The following is a 7571-nucleotide window of genomic DNA, read 5'->3' as shown; positions in this document are numbered from 1 at the left end:
CTAGGTTGATGCTCATTTCTAGGAGAAAGTGAGGTCTGCAAATGCTGGAGATCAGAGTCAAAAAGTGTGGTCCTGCTGCAGGTCAGGCAGCATCCAAGGAGCAGGAGAGTTGATGGTTTGAGCTGATGCCCTTCATCAGGAATGTGGGGGAGGGTGTGGGGGGGGCAAGGGGGCTGGGGAGAAGATATCTGGGAATGCGATAGGTAGATGAAGGTGGGGGGGTGATGATGATAGGTCAGAGCAGAGGGTGGAATGAATAGATGGGAAGGAAGATGGACAGGTAGGACTGTTTAGGAGGACAGTACTGAGTTGGAGGGCTAGTTCTGGGAAAAGGTGTAGGGAAGGGAATTAAGGAAACTCGTGAAATCCACATTGATGCCGTGTGGTTGGAGGGTCCCAAGGTGGAGGATGAAGTGTTCTTCCTCCAGGCGCCAGGTGGCTAGACTCTGGCGGTGGGGGAGGCCGAGGACTTGCATGTCCTTGGCGGAATGGGAGGGGGAAGTTGAAATGTTCAGTCACAGGGCAGTGGGGCCCTACCTCTCTCCTATTTAACTCTCAGCCCCCTTAGGCCTCCCCCACATTCCTGCTGAAGAGCTTATGGTTAAACATCGATTGTCCTGCTCCTCAGATGCTGCCTGACCTGCTGTGCTTTTCCAGCACCACACTCTTCGACTCTGAGCTCCAGCATCTGCAGTCCTCACGTTCTCCTGGTTGAAAATAACTTTACCATGAAGCATCTTCCAAGGATGCCTACCTTGAAGAAGTTCTCCTCCTCCCTCTACAAGGATCTCAGTGAGTCTCTCTCTCACTGCAGCCCCCAGGTCAACTCCTCTGCCCTGAAGTTCTTCAGCCACGTCCTGAAGCAGACTCGCTACCACAGCACATCTCCTTCCTCAGTGCCTGCCTACAGAACCGACTGATCCCACATGGACTCTGGACTACACTCAGACCACCACAACTTGGACCTGACCAGGGCAACCAGTACCTACAACAAACCCAAAGCCTCCAAAAAATTATTTTCCCTCCGATCCTCCGCTCCACACTCGCAGCCATGCGCCACCACCGACTGTCCCTGCAGTCAGCCCTGCCCCAGCTTAGGGCCACACTCTCCCAGACCTGCAAAGGACCTCTGCTGTTCTTCACCCTTAGAAGAATTCACACATTCAACAAACACTTTTTCCCCACCACATCAAGAAACCTAAGTGTACCAAACTTTCATGTACTTACCTAGAAACTCGGGACTCCACAATCATCCAGAACCTTCTCCTGGCCTTCAGAACGTCTCGGACACCATTAGCCATGTGGCCGCTCCAGCCACCACCACTGCGGCAAACAATGACATCACTTTCACTCTGCCACCCCACAGACCACAGCCACCACCGACCATGCCGCCACCACAATTGCCGCCAGGACAACCACCTCCGCGACTGCCGCAAGATCCCCTGCTGCCAAAACCACCGTGAAGTCTACCTGGTAGATCACTTCCTCCTCCGTAGTCACCTCTGCTTCAGCCACTTCTGCCCCCACTGACATCACTCAGCAGAACACTGCTGACGAACATGCAGCCACCACCAAAGACATCACGAATGTCAATACGGAACATCACTTCTGGCTCTGTGGATGCCACCGAATGCACCGCTTCTGCCCCCTAACCCCCAAGGGTGAGCGTCACTTCTGTTGGTGATGTCACCCACGATCCCATAACCACACCCACTCTAGAGACAGTGTCCGCCCCACTCCCAGCTCCAGCCCTATCACAGGTCCTAGCTCTCAGCCCTGCTGTGTTTTTCCCTTTCCCCCAGACCTCCCCGTCACTGAGGATGAACGATCAGTCCTCAGTAAAGGCCTCACCTTCATCTCCCTATGCTCCTGGATCAATACATTCAACACACATTGCGATATTGAAGTTTTCTTCTGCCGCCTCTGTCTCCGGGCTTACTTTTTCAATCAGGATTCTTGCTCACCCTCTGAGGACCCCTTCTCCCCCTTCCATCACACTCCATCCACTCGGACACCTCATGCTGGTCTGTTACCCATTCTTGATCTCTTCACCCCCCTCACCCACTCCAATGTCGCACCCTCGCAATGCGCAGCCCTCCACTCCCTCCACTTCAACCCCAAACTCATCATCAAACCAGCGGACAAGCGGGGGCCGCAGTGGTAGTTTGGCACACTGACCTCTACATTATTGAAGCCAGGCGCCAACTCACAGGCACCTTCTCCTACAGCCCCCTCAACCACAACCTCGCCTCCCCCCATAACTAAACAATCACCTCCCAGACCGTACACAATCTCTTCACTTTTGGGAACCTCCCTCAATAGCCTCCTACCTCAGAGTCCATGAACCCCACACAGCCCGATTCTACCTCCTACCTAAAATTCATAAACCTGACTGCCCAGGTCGCCCCATTGTCTCAGCCTGCTCCTGCTCCACTGAACGGATTTCTGCAAACTTCGACACCATCCTGCTCCTCCTTGGTCCAGAATTCCCCCCCCCCCACATACATTCAAGACACCACCCATGCCCTCCATCCCCTCTATGACTTTCGGTTCCCCAGCCCCCAATGCCTCATCTTCACCATGGACATTCAGTCCCTATACACGTCCATCCACCATGACAAAGGCCTCCAAGCCCTCCTTTGCTTCCTCTCCTGCCAACTCAACCAGTACCTTTCCACTAACACACTCATTTGATTGGTTGAACTGGTCATCACTCTCAACAATTTCTCCTTCAAATCTTCCCACTTCCTCCAGAGCAAGGGGCTCACCATGGGCACTCACATGGGCCCCACCTATGTCTGCCTCTTTGTCAGGTATCCAAAGAGCCTATTTTCTGCAGCTACACTGGCACCATATCCCATCTTTTCCTCCACTACAGTGATGACTATATCGGCGTTATCTTGTGCTCCCACGAGGATGTTGAAAATTCATCAACTTCACAACCACCTTCCACCCTGACCTCAAGTTCACCTGGACCATCTTGTACACTTCCATCCCCTTCCTGGACCTCTCCACCTCCATTTCCAGTGACCAACTCAACATGGACATCTACTTCAAACCCACCAATTCCCACAGCTACCTGAACTACACCTCCTCCCACTCTGCCTCCTGTAAAAGTGCTATCCCTTATTCCCAATTCCTCCACCTCTACCTCAAATGCTCCCAGGATGACTAATTCCACCATAGAACATCCCAGATAGCCTCGTTTTTCAAGGACCGCAATTTCCCCTTCCATGTGGTCAATGAAGTCCTCCAGCACATCTCCTCCACTTTCCGCACCTCCGCCCTTACACCCCATTCCCTCCGCGACTCCCTTGTTATGTCTATGAACTAATATTGCTTAAACAGAGCAGTCTTGATTTATAAAAATAGAGAGTATGTCAATTTTATTGTAAATTATTATTGATGCAAAGGAGCAACAATTCAGTCTGCCATAAAATTTCTTAACATGTGGTGGAAAGAATAACAGAAGAGTCTGCAGTTAATGGTCCGGAGATTTCTGGGTAGAAATCTATGCTCTATTAAACAGGGAACTTATTTATCTTCCAAAATTTCTTGAATAAGTAGCATTTACATCCCGGTTTAATCATCAAGCTATCATGAAGATTTTAGATTTTTATCGTACTCAATGGGATTTCCCTTTCAGGCAATCCCATATATCCTGTCACCACATAGTTAGGCCAGAGACTATTAGGACAATGTGAAATGAAGAGATCAATAATAGAATTCCAAAATGTTTTCTTTAGCCAGAAGCAATTTGTAAAGAAACAGTTCAATGGAGTTTAAAATTATAACAAAAGATGTTAGGCAGTTTCAAGGGCAAGTGTATACTGTAGAAGTAATTAATATCAAATTATAATTATATTCTTGTAGAAGTTACAATTTCAGGCCAAAATCTAACTTGGGAAGTGTTAACCATTTTCCAGAAGGAGAGAAATTGAGAATTTTCTTTTCATGCAATTTAGTTTATGAATGAGGTATGAGTAATCTATAAGCTCAATGCTTATAGACAGGAAACAAAGAGTAGTGTTAAACGGCTCCATTTCGGAATGGCAGGCAGTGACCAGTGGGGTACCGCAGGGATCAGTACTGGGACCGCAGCTTTTTACAATATATGTTAATGATATAGCCCCCCCCGGGTCAGCGGCCGGATCTCTGATGGCCATCTCTGCAGAGACAATCTGAGGTGGGTAATAAATGCTGGCCTCAGTAGTCACAACCCTGGATGGAGTAAATAACAGAAACTCTGACGTAGTAGGCATTCCAGGGGAGAGCCACGGAAGTGCTTCAGGGACCCTCTACATCTCTCTTTAAACTGCTGCAGTGTTGACATTAAATCCAGGAAGGGGCTTGATACCAAACATTCCAAATGGCGAAAATGTGACCAGCTCCAGACCCCTTTTACTGATGAACAAAGCGATGCCGAGAAGGAAAGGAACCATTAAAATTCCGATCCTACTGTCTCCTGGGGATTGTACCCATTTGTCTAAAGATGTACAGCACGGAAACAGACCCTTTGATCCAACTCGTCCACGCCGACCAGATATCCCAACCTAATCTAGTCCCATTTGCCAGCATTTGGTTCATATCCCTCTAAATCCTTCCTATTCATATACCCATCTTTGGTATATGATGCCTTTTAAATGTTGTCATTATATCAGCCTCCACTACTTCCTCTGGCAGCCCATTCCATACATGCACCATCCTCTGTGTGGAAAAAGTAGCCCCTTTGGTCCCTTTTAAATCTTTTCCCTCCTACCCTAAACCTATACCCTCTAGTTCTGGACTCCCCCACCCAAGAGAAAAGGCCTTGTCTATTTACCGTATCTGTGCCCCTCATGATTTTATAAACCTCTATAAGGTCACCCCTCAGCCTCCGACACTCCAGGGAAAACAGCTCCAGCCTACCCAGCCTCTCCCTGAGGCTCAAACCCTCCAACCCTAGAAACATCCTTAAATCTGTTCAGAACCCTTTTTCAGTCGGTTGAGAGCCAGTCTGGTCGAGTCCATGCTCAGCCCTCCCTCGGCAGAGAGAGAGAGAGAGAGAGCGAGAGAGAGGAAACCAGGAGAGACGAGGCAGAAAGGAATGGAATTAAATAGTGGGGTGAGGTGAGGAGGAAGTGTATGGAGCCTGAACGCTAGAATGGACCACCTGGGTGGAATAGCCTGTTCCTACACTCTTCACACAATGTAACATGCAATTTTTAAAGATTACTGTTAGATTTGCTGATGCCTCCCCATCTGTGGTCAAGCAAATATTCCAGTGTGCTGGTGATTCATCAGGAGATAAATAATCCTCCGAAAAAGACAAACGTTGGAAATATTTGAGAACCAAGTTTTGCTTGTGTTCTACGTTAGTGCCTTTGAGTTTCCATAGATGAATAAAGCTTTGTATATTTTTAATTCCATTTTTTAATTTGCCACAGAGTAGTGGAAACTTTCTAGCCTTTGCTCTTTTTAAAAGTTGATGAAAGCTTTTATTAAAAATACAACAGCAGCTTGTTTTAATAGTAAATTACAGAAAGGAAACATTAAAGCAGCCATCAGTGCTGTGTAACATGTGGCTCATGTCCTGCCTTACCCAGTCTAACCCTGAAATACCTCTTCCCAGTGACTGAGACACAGCCAAGTCTCAAACTTCGATACGTGGAAATTGTTAACAGATGCTGCACTAACTGAATAAAAGCAAAATACTGCAGATGCAGTAACAGCGAGTGAAGCATACTGGAGAAACTCAGCAGGTTTGGCAGCATCTGTGCAGAGAGAAACAGTTAATGTTTTCAGTCTTGATGTGACTTCTCTGGACCTGAAAGGTATTGGAACTATTTGTAACGGTTTTGGCAGAGGCAGAGGCCCAGTACAAACAACAAAGGGGTTGCTATTAGCGGTAAAAGAGAAATAGAGATGTAAAGCAGATATACATAAAGGTGTAAAAGGAAAATTATGGGTCCTCTCTACTAAGAGAAATGCAAATGAGACAAAACGAGGTTGTGTGGGGTAGTGTGGGTGAATGGAGATAATGCTGTCAGTTTCTGAAATTATTAAATTTATTGTTGAGACCTTGAAGCTGTAAACTGGTAAATGTGTTTGTGTTGTTAGTCACTGGAACATTGTAACAGGCCCTGGTCAGAAACATTAACATGAGAGCGTTATCCACTTTCCAACAGCTTCAGTTCTGAAGGAGAATCAGACCAGACTTGAAACATTAACTCATGCTGCTAGAGGAGTTTGAACATTTTTCATTTCATTTCCAAATTGGAGTACCCTCAGTATTTAGCTGCTGTTTTGTCACTGCCAAACTCATTAAAAGCCTATAATGAAAACATTGAATGTTTGCTAAAGGGAGTGTTTGTTTTCTAGTTAAGGTCAACACTTGTATGACCCTTGTGATGTGTTTTTAAACCAACCAATCTGTTACCGTATTGCAGTGTCCCAAAATAGAACAGGAGATGTAAATCTGGCGTCGTGCCAAACGTAGAACAAGCTGTTTGGAAGTTCAGTTGATAAGGAGTGAGATTCTGTGGCATAAGTGAACAATCCCAATAATTGTGTGTTGTTTGGAGGAAGAAGTGAAATTGCAGAAAGGATCAAAGGTTTAAAGGCTGAACAATTGTTTCTCTATCCATGCAGTGTCCAGTGGGTCTGATAGACATTCAAAAGAGCACACATGCCTTCCTGCTGTTTTAAAGTTTTAAAATGTTAATGTGTGATTCTCTTCTAATTTCAGTCTGCTGTTGGACATGAATATGTTGCTAAACTCTCCAAACACTGCTCTCAGACTGACTCGGTCAAGGGATTTGGTGGAAAGTTTGGTGTGCAGAAGGATAGGGTCGATAAGGCAAGTACTGAGGCTGTGTGTGTGGGTAAAGGTGTGTGCTAATGTTTAACTCTACACTCTCCCCCCAAGGCAAAAGTGAGGACTGCAGATGCTGGAAACCAGAGTTTAGATCAGAGGTGGTGCTGGTCAGGCAGTATCTGAGGAGCAGGAAAATTGACGTTTTGGGCAAAAGCCTTTCATCAGGAATGGAGGCAGGGAGCCTTCCCATGGGTCCACCCCTCCCCAACCCATCCCCCCAACTCTTAGAATTCCAGCAGGTTTCAACTACCACTTCAACATTTTGCTTTGGACAACTTGTAGAACTATTATTCCTGATGAAGGGCTTTTGCCCGAAACGTCAATTTTGCTGCTCGTCGGATGCTGCCTGAACTGCTGTGCTCTTCCAGCACCACTAATCCAGAAACTTGTAGAACTAACCAAGTTGATTCTTTGACCATATCTGTTGACATTCCCAATGATTGTAAGTTTCAGCAGCTAAAGCCTCTGAATGTCTAATTGAGGAACTTAACAATTATGTTGATGGAGCCTGTGTTTGCCAGCGCTGACTGATAGAAGTTTCCGGTAATCTCGCCCTTTTTTAACTCCTCATTTTCAAACAGCACGACAGTAAAATTCAACGTGTGAGCAGTCAGGAATGGTGCAGTAAGGAGATGCTTTTGGGTATCAGTGCTACAGAAACCGTTGGAATTTTCTGAAGGGCAGGGGGTGGGAGTTGGCTGAGTTAGACTTGGCA

This window comes from Chiloscyllium plagiosum, chromosome 5 (genome assembly GCF_004010195.1).
Source record: "Chiloscyllium plagiosum isolate BGI_BamShark_2017 chromosome 5, ASM401019v2, whole genome shotgun sequence".
NCBI lineage: Eukaryota > Metazoa > Chordata > Chondrichthyes > Orectolobiformes > Hemiscylliidae > Chiloscyllium > Chiloscyllium plagiosum.
Note: the sequence above shows the minus strand (reverse complement) of the source record.